General features: G+C 45.7%; 1 long non-coding RNA gene across 1 annotated transcript in view; it reads left to right on the forward strand.

The window, feature by feature from the left end:
• Positions 1-15,059, forward strand: part of LOC122543038 — a 28,091-nt gene extending 13,032 nt beyond the window's left edge. The window contains exons 2-3 of the long non-coding RNA XR_006309902.1: positions 7,719-7,923; positions 14,924-15,059. This is a non-coding gene — a long non-coding RNA (uncharacterized LOC122543038). The remainder of the gene's footprint in view (positions 1-7,718; positions 7,924-14,923) is intronic.
• The last annotated feature ends 2,152 nt before the right edge of the window (positions 15,060-17,211 follow it).

Here is a 17,211-nt window from a genome sequence, read left to right on the forward strand (position 1 = left end):
ATTGGTTTTGCTCATGTTGGGTATCGGGTCTTTTGTTCTGGTGAGTTGTAGTGTGAGCGTTGCTGTTGGTTTGTGTGCCGTTATGAGTCCTAGGGGTCGCAGTAGTCTGGCTGTCAGTTCCGAGATGCTCCTGATGTATGGTAGTGTGGCTAGTCCTTTTGGTTGTGGTATGTCCTCGTTCCATGGTCTTTCTCTTAGGCGTCTGCTGATGAAGTTGCGCGGGTAGCCGCTTTTGGCGAATACCTTGTGTAGGTGTTCCTCTTCTTCGTTTTGCAGTTCTGGTGTACTGCAGTGTGTTGTGGCCCTTCTGAATAGTGTCCTGATGCAGCTTTGTTTGTGTGGGGAACTGGGGAAAAAATAAGCACTACCGCAGTTAGGTGGTAGTGTGGGGGTAATTAAAAAAATAAAAACAGGAGTCTCAGACATCCTGTTCACTGTGAGAGCTGATTCTGAGGGAGCTGGACCAGTGTCAAGGGCTCTCCACATGTTAAAAAAGGGTGACTCGGTGATGGGATACCAGCCTCTGTGGAGTTACTTAAGCTGCACTCAATAAAAATCAGCTCAACATACTCAACTCATACAATCACGTTTCTCAGTGTAGAGACTTCAATCCCTCAAAAATATAAAAGCTAAACATGTAAACACCAGAGATCCGAATTCGAAACAGAACATGCTGCAGAAACTCAGCAGGTCTGGCAGCATCGATGGAGAGAGAAACAGAGTTAACCTCACTAGTCTGATATGACTCTTCCTCAGAATTATCTTCTTCAGCTTTGACCCTCGATTGAAAACGTTACTCCAGTTTCTCTCTTCTCAGAGGCTGCCAGGCTTGCTGTGATTCTCTCACACTTTCTGTTTTGAGTTCAATTCATTGGTTTGAACCCCTGTGTTACAGAGTTCAGTCTGCACCAGCCACTCTCTATTGTCTGTGAATGACATGTTTCATTGAAGTTTTCCAAATGGATAAAACATCACCAGGTTGCAAGACCAAGATTTTGGTGTCGCAATGCTGTATAAACATACTCCAGGCTGCAAATTGGACTCCACATAGCCACTGCTGGTCATACCCTCTACACCCTGGGTCACCTATTCACTGACATAATCTCTCCTAAAATGATACTATAGCGTGCAGGAAGATAAAACTCAGGAAAGACCACTCTGCCCATTCATTGATTGAGATGACTTTCCCACAAATTTCCCTGCTTTGTTGAACAGCCTGGCTGACCCGTCAAGGTCTGAGCTCAGCTGCCTCTGCGGTTCACCCTGATCTGTGATTCTCACGCTTCTTGCACGGGACAGAACACTGGAGAAAGTTACGGGTGGAGTAACCAAGTGGGAGAAGCAAATTGTGAGAAATGCTTTTCCCATATTTGGAAAGAAAAGAATCTGGAGTAGAGAAATGAACGCGTCCCCCTCCCCGGCCCACCTGAGTGTCTTGTGAAAGGTTGCACAGTCTGGGGAACAACAGTAACCTTCCTGTCTTTCTGACAATGTGACCATGGCACCAATGCACAAACAATGTCTCTCTCTGAAAGGTGGCACCTCTGATAAGATCAGGCTCACTGAGTGCCTTACCACAGTCTCTGGCTGAGTACAACCTCTTGCCTCACAGCTGCGTGACCTCTGTGCGTCTGTGTGATGAGCCACACATTTGCCCTTGTGCTTAAACACGCAGGACTGAAGGCTCTTTTGTGTCCTGACCCAGAGTCAGCGGAACAAAACAGGACTGATGTGATTGTAAAAGCCTTGCTGATTACTTGTAGTCATTCAGAATAATCCCCTACATCACAACAGTGATTGTGTTTGAAATGGACTTCTCCGGTCGAGAAGGGAGATGGGGCCCTCTATCTGGAGACCCTTGGGGGCTTCAGGAGAAACATCTTTCCCCAGACAGTGGTGAGAAAATGGAAATCATAACCACACAAAGAGATCAAGGTGAATTTTACACACCCTCTGAAAGGAGGTACGTGAGCAACAAATCGGCTCAGAATAATGCTACGTCGAAATGGTTAGATAAATGGGGTTGGGTGGAGACTGATCTGGATTATCACTAAGTTCCAGGGTCTGTCAGGATCCTGTGAATTCAACTTATTACATGAATACATGCTCATCTAGTTTCAATTCCATAAAGATATTCTAACAGCGATACTAACCTTTCATTTTATCCAATTTATTCCAAGACATTAGATCTCATTTTCCTTTCTACTAAGCTTGCTGCACAGATCAGAAACAGAATTTTTCATGTTCATGTCCAAACCACAAATCAGCTTATATTTCTGGCAACGTAATACTGATAATCATTTGCAAAAAAAAACACTCCAAAGCTTCAGCCTTTTCAGCATTGAGTTATAATGACATGCTACTGTCCAAGCTCTACTCAAGGGCACTGAAGATGGGGATTGACTGCAGCCGGTGTGAAGGTAAATGTTTGTTACCTGAACCCCACAATCACAACCTAACCCCCCTCCCCAAAAATCTCAAACTCGTGAGGACCCACCCTGGATGACTCTTCAATGATAAACTCAGCCACACTGTAATACTCAGCAGATTTGCTTGGACGGAGACTAAATCTGACCAGGACACCCTTGTCAACTGGAGAGGCAATAGGGCAGGTCTTTGAATACTTTCAAGGCAGAGAGTTAGATAGATCCTGGATTGCCGAGGGGCAGGAAAGGTTACTAGGGGTATACAGGAATGTTAATGTACCTTTATTGAATGCAGGAGCAGGTTCAAAGGGCTGAGTAGCCTACTTGCATTCGTTGTTTGTCCCTGTGTATGAGAAGGCATGACATCCAAACACTGAGAAGACATTTGTTCAATTCAATGACTGTCATTTCAAATTGGTACCTCCCTCCCTTCGCGAGCTCCCTCACATTTTTAGATTGCATGATATGCTGAAATATTAAAAATTCACCTGTTTGCCATAACTCTGTGTGCCTTAGCACTGACCCTGGTCTTGGCTTCTATCCAGGTGAGACCCTCCCCTTCCCCCCCACCGCCACAAGCAGCCCTGCAAATCTGTGACTTTGTGCTGATCAACAGGAAAAGGTTGCATTTCTAGAGTGCCTGTCCCATCCAACCTCAGACTGTCACAGAGCGCCTCACAATATTTGGGAGCATTGAGAAAGGCAGCAGAGCCCGTTCATGCACAGCAAGATCCAACAGATCGCAGTGCAATTGTGAGCAGGTCACCTGTTTAAACCAGATTAATGACTTTGACATGGAGATGGAAACCACTCTTGCCAAGTTGAGAGACAATAATGAAAGTTGCAATGAAGACGTAAGAAATTGTAAAATGGACAGGGATAGGCCAGATGAATGAGCCTAGGTTTTAGGTGAATTGAGCAGTTTAACGTGGGTACGTGAGAGGTTATCATCTCGGGGCAGAGGTATGAAAAGGCAACTTATTATCCAAAAGAGAGCAACATCACAGTGCTTTGGCGCAGAGGGATCTGGGTATCCTTGTATATGTGTTGCAGAAAGCTGTGTGCAGTTACATCAGGACAGCAAATAGAATTTTGGCATTTATTTCTGAAGGCGAAGAGGATAAAAATATGGAAGAGTTGTTTTTAATTGAGACTGCAGTTGGAGTACTCTGGATCGTTTGTTCCCCCTTACCTGAGAAAGGATGTAATTGAACCAGAGTTCAGTTCACTTGATTAATTACAGAGATTACAGGCTTGCCTAATGAAGAGAAATTGAGCAGTTAAGGCCTGTGTTATGGAAGAGTTTAGTACAGTGAGAGCAGATCCAACTGAGGAATATAAGATGCTAAATGAGCTGGACAAAGTTGAGATGGAGTGGAGTTTTCCCCATGAGGGCAATCGAGAATGAGAGGTCATAGTTTTCAAATAAGAGGCTGGGCAGGTTTCAAACAGAGATAAGGAGAAATTACTTTTCTCAAAGGTTCGTGAATCTGTGGAATTCACTCCCCCAGAGTGTGGTGGATGTTGGGACTCTGTATCAACCTAAGGGGGAGATGGGCAGTTTTTAATAAAGGGTTAGGGGCAACAGGCTGGAAAGTGGAGATGAGATCAGCTGTGATTGTACTGAATGACCTCCTCCAGCTCCTAGTTGCTATGTTTTGGGATCAGGGATTGCAATTGGCCAGAGAGAAGCACCCTGCTCTTGTTCCAAATGGTGCTGTTAGAGTTTTCACATCTACCAGGGAGAGTTCTTCAATTAACCCATTACCCATCACCACACAAAGGGCAGTCTCCCCCTGGTCCTGCACTTTGTAGCTTGTGTTGAGTCAGACACAAGGCCGCAACATTCTGCCAGCGGAGTCAGGCCTCACCTTGCCTCACAGCCTTGCTCCCACTGTCAGCTGCACCCTGCAATAAAACAATTCAGGCCTGCAGTTCTCCTTTTCCCAGTCTGTTCCTTGTGAATGGAATCCGAAGTGGGTAGGTTGCCGGAGTAAAAGACAGCAGATGCTGGAATCTGAGCTGAATACTGGAGATCACAGCACGCTCAGAATAAGAGTCATCAAGACTCGAAACGTTAGCTTGCTCTCTCTCCGTGGATAGGTTGAAGCTTTGTTCGGAATTAATGTCGTGAATCACATTGACTTTTCCTGCCCCTTTGTGTTTGTCACTCCCAGCCATCCCCAGCTCTGTGACCTGCTGGTCTGTTGGCATGACGGACTGTTACACGTTGTATAACAAGGCAGGAAAAGAGCTGAAGAGTTTGGACAACATCACGAAAGCCAGTGGAGTGAACCTCTGACGTTTTGTGAAGTTGACCGGTGGCTCTAAAATCCATCCTTCCTGACCATTCTTGGTTTAGAGTTTTTATGGCTCTTGTTCCAAAGAAAGAAGTTATTTCAAATGATACAGCACAGCATGGAGGCCGTTAAGATCACCGAAGCTGTCCCAGCTTTGTGAAAGATTTAGCCAGTTCGTTCCACAGCACCGGCCTCTCTCTACAACCCCGTAATTTTTCTCAATGAGAAATTGTGTTCCATTTCAATCTGCTTCCAACATCCTTTTAGTGTTCAAGGTCACAGCATGTCATTGTGCAAAGTCATTCTTCTTTCTTATCCCCTCCCTGTTCTTTCAGCATTTCTGTCATGCCTTTTAACATGATTACAGCAGAGTTTTAAACAGCTAAGTGTATTCAGATGGAAGATGAAAGCTTTCCCACCCCTTGATTTCACTTCTTGCAAAATCCCAACACACAGGAGGAGGTGTTTTAGCCCACAGTGCCTGTACTGCTTTATGGAAAGAGTTTTCTACTGTACCGCCACACCCCTGCTCCCTGCCCTGTAGCACTGTAACCATTCTCCTCTTCAAACAGCTGTTTGTTTTCTTGTGTGGGATTGAATATTTCAATGTCACCTTTTCAAGACAACACCTGGTCCAGCTTATAAAAACCTGGTGTGTTCAGAACGTCCAAATTCTCTTGGTTTTATTTATTTTTTTTTGCCAATCAGCTGAAATCACAGGTTATTCTCTCAATCTTCCGGTGACTGACCTTCGATCCAAATGACCTCTCTGTGGTGACACCTCATGGGCTGCAGTAGGAAGGTCACCAAGACAACTCCAGGGAATTAACGCTAGCCCAGCCTCGTCCCGTGAATGAATTAAACGTAAGACTGAAATCCCTGTGAAGCACTCCACCTCCTCACCTCTAATGGAAGGCAAGCTTTCTCATCCTCTCCATGGAACTGAGTACGCCATCTCCCTGGCCCTTTCTCTGAAGTGAAGCTCAGCATTGGGCACAACTTAATTCCAACCAGTGTTTAATAGACAGACATCCAGACGGTGAACTCGGCAGAAGACTTTGAGAGATTTACAGCTGCTTTATTTCTAAGCTACCAGGTCAGCACAAGGGGCAGTATCTCCCCTTCCCTTCTGGATCCTGTCCAGAAACCCGCTCCCCTCCTGGGGAAGAACACAGCTCCTTGTTTGAATGTTACAACGAAAACAAAATCCAATCAAAGACCTGCTGGCCAGGAACACGGTAACCCGACCCATAACCAAAAAAGGAGGTACTCAGTCAGGGGTTCACAAAGGATGGGAGAGAATGCACCCTCCTCCCTGTGGTGCCCACCCAAGTTGGAAGTGGCTGGGTGGATAGTGCACGCTCCCTCGGCAAGGGATCAAGGTAACTGCAAAAGAGGAGCAGGCATTTGAGGGCTATGAGCACCCTCCTGAGCCCACTGTCTGGACTGGTTAAAGGAGACTTTAATCCAGCCCTGGACAAAGCCAACTCTATTTTGTTGACCAATGAACTTTTAAAAAATTTATTCACTCCTGGAATGTGGGCATCGTTGTCTCGGCAGCATTTATTGCCCATTCCAACTTGCCCAGAGGCTAGATAAGAGTCAAATCATTAAGGGCATTTCAATGGCCATTGGATAAACATATGGATGATATTAGAATAGTGTAGGTTAGATGGGCTTTGGATTGGTTTCACAGGTCAGCGCACGGTGCCAAAGGGCCTGTACAGTGCTGTGCTTTATATTCTATGTTCTATTAACCTTATCACTGTGGATGTGGAGTCGCATGTAGGCCAGACCAAGCAAGGATGGCAGTTCCTTCCCTCAAGGACTTCAGTGAACCAGATAGGCTTTCCCGACAATTGACAATGGATTCATGGTCACCATTAGACTCTTAATTCCAGATTCTTTATCGAATTCAAATTCCGTCATCGACCATGGTGGGATTTGAACCCAGGTCCCCAGAACTGAGTTTCTTGATTAATAGTCTCGTGACTCTTTCTGCATCAAAGGGAAGTGAAGGCCGGCAGACAGACCCATTCCCGTGCCTTCTCCCAATTATCCCGGAACATCAGGCCAGGCAACGGTGTCTCCTTCCTGCACAGCAGAGTTGTGGTGGCACTTCCTGACCTCTAACTCCCAGGTGCTATTGGCAATAAGCCGCACAAACCGGGACTGTGACAAAGAAATTCCGCGTTTATAATCCTTCAGTTGTACTCCGCCGGGAGGACTATTCCCAGCTCTCAATGAATTCTCTGGTTGTTCTGAGTCAAACTGTGTGATGCTGGGAAAGCACACCAGGGCAGGCAGCATCTGAGGGAGCAGGAGAGTCAACATTTCAGGTATCTGCAGTCCTTACTTTCTCGACTGGTTCTGAGTAATCCTTAAAGAGACCTGCATCCTAACACTGTCAGCCGAATTCTGGAGACTGGAAGAACACATAGTTCTTACTCCAGAATTGATGTGCTTCAGATTTGTGATCCGCTCCCCACTCAGTTCGAATCTGTACAGTGCTAAAGCAGGCCATTTGGCCCATCAAGTCCATACTAACCCTCTGACAAGCATCCCACCCAGACCCACCTTATCCCTGCTCCCCTGCATTTCCTACGGCTAACCCCCTCTCCAAGTCTGCACATGCCAGGATACTATGGGTAATTTCCCATGGCCAATCCACCCCAATCTTCCTTGGATTGTTGGAGGAAACCTGGAGGGTGGGGTGGGGGTGGGGGGGGAAGCCATGAGGACAACATGCAAACTCCACACAGAGAGCCACCCAAGAGTGGAATCAAACCCAAGTCCCTGGCGCTATGAGGCAGCACTGTACCCATGTAGGGGACCCCTCAAAGTGGCTCTACTGGCTATCTTTGGTGACACAACTGAGGGGGATTGTGGGTCATTGACCAGTGAGGGGGAAGGTGTTTGATCTGTTGATCTGTGTTCAAACCCATCTATCAAAGCTGCGATCTTTCATAACCACAGTCAATTCTGCCCACAGGAATTAGCTGCACTTCAAAGGAGCTTCTGAGGTTGGGCTAGCGGCAAAAGTTCCTCCGTAATTCCTCAAAGTCAAATCTTGAAAATGAAGGAAGAGAAACTTCTAAAAGCATTGCTAGCTCCTTCAATATCGATCATCGTGATGGGAGTCCAAATCTGATTGTCAAATCTTGGCAAATGAGAATACAGTCCCATCAGCATTGAAGGTGATTTTTCAGATTGATGTTGCAGTTTGTGCAATTCAGAAGAAAGCTTTTAAATATAATTGCTTGACATTTCAGCTACATCACAGGCAATGGCAGAAGAACATTCACTGCAAAATATTCCTCTGGGTCAAAATCAAATGAGACGCCATTAAACCACAAAATATTGATCGGTTCTTAGAGTGAAATGACTGGCTGTAGTTTGACACAGAACGCTGACTGATTTTTTTTTTCCCTGAAAAGGCTGAAATTAGCTTGGAGGATGACTCAATCCATTGGCATGTCACAATCTTTTCTGAGAACACATGGCACCAAAGGAAATCAATTGAGCTGGACTCATTGTTCACTGGTAATTTATAGAGAAGGTGCAATTTCTTTTCCACCAAGCTCCCAGATTCCTTCCTATCTTTGCTTTTGCAATCATGTTCCCCAGGCCTCTCACTCACAAACCGAGAAGCTGAGTTGGGCTGTTGTTCCCATGACGTTTTCAGGGGATTGCAGACGTTCTGATTAAGCCAGCAGCCCACGCTGGACCTTCAGGAGGAGCTGCCTTCTTGAACCACTGCAGACCCTGGGAGTGCAGGTACCATAAGGAGGTGGGGGGGGGGGGGGGGGGGTCCAAGATTTTGACCCTTGATGTTGAAGGAACCTTGACATGTCTCCAGGTCAGCTTGGTGAGCGGCTTGGACAGGAACATGGGGATAATGCGTGCTGAGTGTGAGGGACATAGAAACGTAGAAGGAAGGAACGAGGTCAGGCCTTTTGACCTCTTGCGTATGCTCAGCCATTCAAATCCTTGTTCCCTTCAGGTATATGTCTTTCTCTCCCTGGTCATGTTACATAGAATCTACAGCACTGAAACAGGCCATTCAACCCTTCTGGTGATTTCTTCCCATGATTCTCCTTCCACCTTTTCAGCAAACCCTTCGTCTCCTTTCTCCCTCCCGCAGTCACCCAGTCCCTGAAATCCACCCAGCCTACTTGTGTTTAAAGTTGATGGGACGCTGTTATCTCACGTCAAACGCAAATCAAGACGTGAGCAACATGGTATTGAGGAATCCAACACAATATTTCTGATGGCTTTGCTCATATTTACAAACATCAGAATCACAGACATGAGTGTTAGCATCAGGCCACTGTGTTATACGCAGGGGCACAATTTCATTGGCAGGTCATGCTTCAAGTGGCTGCAGTAAAGATGGAGACTGAGACATTGGTGCTCTCAGGTCAACAAGCCCTGATGAGTGACAGCATTACAGTGATGTCTCTCGAAGGTGTACTGACATCCTGAGTGTGTGAAAGAACATTAACTCACCATGTTCCACATGCACCAGCCTCTGAGTGAAGTAGCTTTTCCTGAGTGCACCAAGCCAGGAAATTTACATGTACTTTGGAATTAAATAAGACACCCTCATCAACGCAAACTCACTGTAACACGGTTGACAAATTCTAAAGTGCAAACTTTTAGAACGTGTGTTGGTTGTAATGCAATTACATTGCCAACACTTTTACGCACTGTTCCTAAAGCGCGATTTTTCTATAACGTGGGGTTGCACCAGAATGCAACCATCACCTTATAGAATAACTATCTGTACTTGAGAACTTTACAAAAAGATTGAGCACTGCTCCACCCAGATGGAGACCCATCTCTGGTACATGTGTAGTTTTGTAAAGATGGAAAAGAATTGATCAGTGTAAACCCCACCACAAGTCCTATCCTTAACCCTGGATATTTCCAGATGAATGGTTGGTAACCACGTGCTCTGTTTACTCTCTCGTATCATCCCTTACCCAGACTCTATTTCCCAAACCCTTCTGCACTGTAATCAATGTGAAAAGGAATATACATCTGGTCCGGGGTGAGGGATAGCCAGGGATGGAGCAAGAGGCTTTCCAGGTTCCAGCCCTGTTTCACAACAAGCCACAGCAAGTTCAACTCACTCCTTTGGGCTTCTCTGCTGTGTGGCCAATGATCTGGGCCTACAGCTGAAGCCTCCCGCTGGTACTGCTCTGAACCTGGTTACCAGGGGAACCCAGGTGGAGCAGAGGGCTGACCTCTGAACCCTCACCCTCACTCACCTATAGCTCAGGGTCACCAACTCTTGTTAGGCATCGACCTGAAGGCGTTATCACATGACCTTCCCTGCAATCTTCCTGACTAAGTCAAGACACTTGTTTGGAAAAGAAGAAACATTTCTCAATGGTTCACAATTAACAGAGGCAGCTCTCCCAAGAAAAGCACTGAAGCTGCATGGAAAGGCCATATTATTGCATCCTTCAGAATCGCTGACTACCATTGGCCTGGAGACTGGTTAGAGTCATTGAGTCATAAAGTCATACAGCATGGGAACAGACCCTTTGGTCCAACCCATCCATGCACCCCAGGTTTCCCAAAGTAAAGTAGTCCCATTTTTCTGTGTTTGGCCCATATCCCTCAAAACATTTTGTATCCATTAACCTATCCTGATGCCTTCCAAATGTTGTCATTGTAGCAGCCTCCATCACCTCCTCTGGCAGCTCATTCCATACACATACCTCCCTCTGCGTGAAATGTTGTCCCTCAGGTCCCTTTTAAATCTTTCCCCTCTCACCGTAAAATTATGCCCTCTCGTTTTTGAACTTTGAGGGAAAAGACCTGTCTGTTCACCCTATCTACGGTCCTTATGATTTTATAAACCTCTACCTTGTCACCCCTCAACTTCCTCCGCTCCAGTGAAAAAAGTCCTAGCCTGTTCAGCCTCTCCTTATAACTCGAACTCTCCAGCCCCAGTAACATCCTTGTAAATCTTTTCTGAACCCTTTCAAGTTCCACAAAATCTTTCCTGTAGCAGGGGGACCAGAACTGAATGCAACATTCCAAAAGTGGCCTCACCAACGTCCTGTACTGCCACAAGATGACCTCCCGGTTCTTATAATCAATGCTCTGACCGACAAAGTAGAATTGATATGGTGGTCTTGTCAGGCAAAAGGACTCCAACCCTGCAGTGTTGAACCTCCCCATTCTCACAAGAGATATTGCTGCCTTTTCATGGGATGAGGTTGAAATTCCTCTCACAGCCGAAACAAAATCACCTCCCCTGTAATGTAATTAGTCACTGGAACAACAATGCCTTCCAGAGTAGCAAATTTCAAAGCCAGACAAACCTGGCAGTCTGCCATTGGGTTGGAAAGACGGAAATTTATGACAAAGATGAGGATTGCTTGCCTCCTGGACAAACGTTTTCTGAATTCAAATGAGAAAAGGACATGTTACAAAGACAGCAAAGTGCTCCCAGTCTGTGCATCCACACAGAGCATGCTTTTTCTCAGAAGGTGGACATTATTAACCTGTTATCAAATGGGACCATTAATAAAAGAGGCCATTCTGCCCCCAGAGCGTTCTATGCTATTTAATGGCTGATCTGTAGCCTATATCCATCAGTCTGCCTTGGTTCAGATTCCTGTCATAGCCCCCCCAAAGAAACAACCATCTATCTTCAGTTTTTAAATATACAATCATTTCCCAGTTTCAAGAGCTTATCAGGTAGGCAATGTTCCGTATTTCCACCACCCATTGTATTTTGTTTTTCACAAATTCACTCATTGGATGTGGGTGTCGCTGGGTGGGTCAGCATTTATTAGCCCCACCCCTAATTCCTCTCCAGGAGGTGGTGGTGAGCTGCCATCCTGAACCACTGCAGACTTTGGGTTATCGTGACACCCAGAGTAGAAGGGAATTCTGGGATTTTGACCCAGCGACAGTGAAGGAAAGACGATATATATTCCAAGTCAGGATGGTGAGGGGCTCAGAGGGGGACTGGCAGGGGGTTGAGTTCCCATCTACCTGCTGCCCTTGTCCTTCTCGATGGAAGTGGTTGTAAATTTGGAAGGTGCTGTGGAGGATCGTTGGTGAATTGCTGCAGTGTATCTTGTAGATAGTACACACTGCTGCTACTGAGCGCCGGTGATGGAGGGAGTGGATGCTTGTGGATGTGGTGTCAATCAAGCGGGCTGCTTTGTCCTTGATGTTGTTGGAGCTGCCCCCATCTTGGCAAGTGAGGAGTATTCCCTCACACTCCTGAGTCATCTCTTGTTGTACAAGGGACTTCGCTGTGACATGCAAATACAGGTCCTACTGCTACAATGTGTGTTTCATTAATGGGAATTCATGATAACATGATTGATGAACTGGGGGGACACTTTCTATCGCAGGAACTTGTAAAGCTTGAATTGGTTATACCACAATTCCAACTCCATTGATATAAACAGTGCTGCTATTAAGTGATTTTCTTATAACACATGGTTGCACAAGAAGGGAACCTACCACGTTATTGCAGAACCGTTTGTATGGAAATTTTCATTTCAAAGATATACTTTATTCATGAATTATCCATAAGTAAACACAACAAGTACAAAATAGCTCTGAACAGACTTTGCAGAATTTTGAAAGTACTCATTAGAGCCTCAATCCAGTTACAATAATGAAAAAATATTTTCTAATCATGAAAGGAAACTACATATATTCCCATTAACGCTACAAAGGTACCTGAGAAAGTAGCAGTCCGATCGAAGCTGTGTGTGGGATGGGATGGGTAAGCTCGTTCAGTGGAGCTTTCCCCCACCCAGCCTCCAATCCAAACCCTCCCTCCACCATCCTCCCACCCCCAACTCAATCAGTGGTAGCTTAGACAGTGGGCTTTCTTAAGACAGCATACATCCCACTGGAAGTGATGCAGTGACACGAGACATGATTATCCCTTTGTCCTCTGATATCTTGGTGGCAAGAGAAAACCCCTTTCCAATCTTGTTCCTGTTAGTTACGTTCTGAACTTTCAGCTGACTCCAACAGATTCGATGAAGGTTCGCTGGCAACACATTGAGACCAAGGTCTGTGTGAGGTAACAGCTTGACACCATCCAAGACAAAGCAGCCCACTTTACTGGGACCATTTCCAACTCTGTTCACCACTTGCGTGAACAGCCCCTTTCTCAGATCACCCCTGAATGCCTGAGCTTGAATCCGAAGGTGATACATCTTTGTTCTGAACTTTTCCATCAGAGGATGTTGCTTCTCTCTGCCAGGGACCCAGGTTCGATTCCAGTCTCGGGTGACTGTCTGTGTGGAGCTTCCTCCGGGTGCTCTGCTTTCCTCTCACAGTCCAAAGATGTGAAGGTCAGGTGAATTGACCGTGCTAAATTGCCCACAGTGTTAGGTGCATTAGTCAGAGGGTAATAGGTCTGGGTGAGTTACTCTTCAGAGGGCTAGTGTGGACTTGTTGGGCTGAAGGGCCTGTTTCCACAATGTAGGTAATCTAATCTTAAGAGAAAAGAGGTTCCACTCTGCATAACTTGTCCTCACAATGTGGTCCTTTTTAACAACCAGTAGCTTGCCTCTGCTATCATTTCATTGGACTCTAGATCCGACCCAGATCCCAGTCAGCCTGTTATCATTAGACCCTATTGAGCACTGTATTACCCACCAGGATCCCAGAGCAATGTCTGGGGAAACATTTAATAAAATCAGACACTTGACCAGAACCCAGACCATGGGAGGACATGTCAGAAGGTGAAAAGACAATTGGAAGGGCTGCAGAACTAATCACAGGAACCCCTGAAATAACTACACAGAGGCTGGTATCCTGTCACCAAGTCCCTTTTTATTTTCACATGGAGAATCCTCGATACTGACCCAGCTCCCATAGTGAACAGAACTTCAGACACTCAGAACCTCAGACACCACATCCCCTCTCACGTGACAATTTCCAAAATAATGTAATTTAAAGAGCTGCCTACCATCCTGGGGCATACCAACTAAGATGTAGAGTGCACACAGTGTAGAACATTTTGGGGTGGAAGGAAATATCAGAAATGAGCATTCAGTCAGAGGAGGACAAATAGATAAGGATGAAACTGAAAGAGGTCTGGTACACACAGCTTCATGCTAACTATCACGAAAGGATGCAGAGCAACACTCAAAACAGCCAATACGCTATCGATCCATCATAAACATCAATAGAATATAAGTAAAAGGGATGAATGATCCAACTATCATGAGTTTATTTTTAATCAGACTACACCTGAAATAACTCCACAGAGGCCGGTATTCCTTCACTAAGTCACCCTTTATTCACCCGTGGAGAGTCCTTGACACTGACCCAGCTCCCTCAGAGGCAGCTCTCATAGTGAACAGAACCTCAGACACTCCTGTTTCTATCTGTCAGACAGTGCTCCCTAATTGGACCCGGTTAACAGCCCCAGTCAGATTCTCTCAGGTCTACCTGGCTGACCTGGTTACAAACACCATAACCTCCTGTAGCACTGCTCCTGGTTATGGGACAATGATAAATTCTCTGAGAGAAGCAGACGGACCATCACAGACTCACAGACGTGTCAGGGCACAGAAGAAGGCCATTTGGCCCATCATGCCTGCACTAGCTCATTAATGAGCACTGCAACCTCATGTCAAATCCTGCTTTACTCCCCATAACCTTGCTCATCATCTCTATTCAAGATTACCACCTAATGCCCCTTTTTAATGCCCCAATTGTACCTTCCTCCACTCGAATCCAGGCAGTGCATTCCAGACCTGAACTGTACCAGTTTTACCTCACTTTGCTGATCACTTTAAATCTAGGCCCACTCATTCTTGTTCCTCTCAGGAGTGGCAAAGGAATGTAAGGTTTGGGTTAATCTCAGACTCCACAGTAACGTTATTGATTCATTTCTAGGAACCATTCAGGAATAGGGCAAGGTTGTTTGATTTTAATATCGCATTACTGACACTTTTCAGGTATGTCATTATCAGAAAGAAAATCCTCATTTATCCAAGTGAGGGAAACAACTTGGAAATATACATACCCTGCAGGCTATCATTTGTATTCAGTGAGATGATCAGCTGCTTTGTAATGGGACTGTTATAAGAAGATTAACTCACTCAATATTTTTCATTTAATTTTTGCTCTGATGAAATGATGATCTTCCTTTCCCATTTTCTCCATGAACCTGTTGACATTGCTGACTGACAGGCAAGGAAGCTGCTTTCTCAACAGCCTTTCGGAGACGGACATAGCTGACGTTGGAGAACTGGCATGTGAGAAGACTCATTCAACTCCAGTGACTGTGAATCAATTTTAATGCAGAAATAATGTGTCAAACAATAAACATATTGATGGAATTTTATTTTGGTCTTCGTTGTTGATGTAACAGATTTTAAATATCAGTCACAGGACTTTCTCAGGCCTCAGTGGACTCCACAAATATACCCCACTTTCAGTGACAGGGGAGCCTGACGTTCAGCTCGAAGTGCCAATTGGATGATCCATCTCAGGAAAGACTCTGGGCCCAGTCAATATTCCGGCAATAGTCCTGAAGATTTGTGCTCCAGAACCTGCCACTCCCCTAGCCAAGCTGTTCCAGTACAGTTACAACACTGACATCTACCCGACAATGTGGTAAATTGGCCAGGTATGTCCTGTACATGAAGCAAGGACAAATCCAACCCGGCCAATTCTGCGAATTAAAAGTTGTTAAAGACATTTGATTGAATGGTCGATTCTTACACAGGGAGAATAACTAGCCACTAGTTGGTGAGCATGTGATGTCTCATGGTCAACTCAGCTCTGAAATGGATTCCTGAGAGGGTGCGGCTGAGATTCCAACCTTGTTTTCCAACACCAGCATCATCAGCGGCTGGGCGAGTTCCTCACACATTCAACTCCTTCCAGGAGTCGTTATTGTACCTGACGTTTCTCATTGTGAAATTGAAGCCACAGTCAGGGTGAGTGAGCTCAGTCCCAGGCCAGTAGGCTGTGACATGCTGCCCAATAAAATGCATCAGCCTTAACTCCTCCAGGTCATGGGTCACAAAGCATTTACATTGTGCTGTGTCGCAGGTCAGCAGGATCAGGTTGTGCAGGGTCAAAGGTTAGATGCTGGCTTACAGGGGAAGGGTTATGGGTTAAACCATTGGAACAGGAGCAAGCCATTTGACCCTTTAACCTGCACTGCTATTCAGTCAGATTATGTCTGCTGCGCTTCTGCGTTGATATCCATATTCCCATCTGCTGCCCAAAGCCCCTTTCACCTCCCTGCCTCACAAGAATCTCTCTGCCTCACCTTCAAAATATTTTTTCATGACCCTCCTGTCCAGCTTCGCTTCCTGAGACAGGGAGTTGCGAAGGTGGACAATGTGGTGAGAAGTTTCAGAAGAAACATTTGTTCAAACCCTTTGCAGGTGCAGCGATCTAACTTCTGTGAAGAGCTGGGAGCTGTTCAAAGCCCCACCAAACCATTGGCTTGTCTTTGAGAGACAAAAGGCAAACCATAAAATTCACACTAAAGTCTCCCGAATTTGCCAAGGTCTGTCCGGATGTGTGGGCTGAAGGGGTCCTGACGTCTGCATATTATTGCAGGTGTCTGATCGGGGAGCCAGTTCTTAATCAGATTGTGAATCTGAGGAATTCATTCCCTTTGTTCATGCTCTCTATCAATTCATGCTGGCCTTTCTATTGTCCCTCCCCTCCCTCCCCAGATATCACCCTGTCTTCATGCTGAACTGAATACAAAGAGATGGGGTGGAGAAGGCAAGAGCATCTTATTCACACTGAGACTGACATGCAGCATAAAATATAGATGTCCTGGGACCAGCAAAATTGCTGAGTCAGCCTCTTCCAGCCCCAGATGAAATCCAATAATTACTCAAGGACACATTAGGCAGCAGGCTCTGAAAGAACAAAGCATTTCTGCAGTTTAGGCAGAACCATTTTGCAATATGTGAGCATTCGAAATGGGCTTGTACTCTGCCAGAACCATTAGCCCTCTGTCAGGCCACAACCAGTTCATTCCCTCTTCCCAGCTCAGAGTTTCTTCCAGTCAGGACTGAGGCACCTCTCAGGCCCAAGAGGAGGAACCTGGTGCTAAAATCATTACTAAACATTTTGTCAGGTGCTGGAGTTGAACATTGAATACGCTCAAGAGGGCTGAATGGCTTCCTCCTGTTCCTGTGTCTCAGACAGGCAATGAGGTAGGCATATCTATGGATCCCATTACTGCACACCAGTGACCAGAATCTATTGGCCCCTGTCCTTTGCACCTCCCTTTCTGCAAATCACACCACTCAGGCAGACAGACAAAGCTTCACGTTTGCCTGTTTCACAACAAAGGAAACTGCGCATTTACATAGAGCCTTTTCACAAGGTGTTCCAAACTGCTTTCGTATCAATGAATCAGTTATGAAGAGGTGTCGCTGCTGTAATATCAGACGTGATGTGTGCAGAGCAAGTCCCACATCAAGCCAAGTGATAACAATCATACC

The sequence above is a fragment of the Chiloscyllium plagiosum genome, chromosome 42 (genome assembly GCF_004010195.1).
Source record: "Chiloscyllium plagiosum isolate BGI_BamShark_2017 chromosome 42, ASM401019v2, whole genome shotgun sequence".
In the NCBI taxonomy this organism is placed as follows: Eukaryota; Metazoa; Chordata; class Chondrichthyes; order Orectolobiformes; family Hemiscylliidae; genus Chiloscyllium; species Chiloscyllium plagiosum.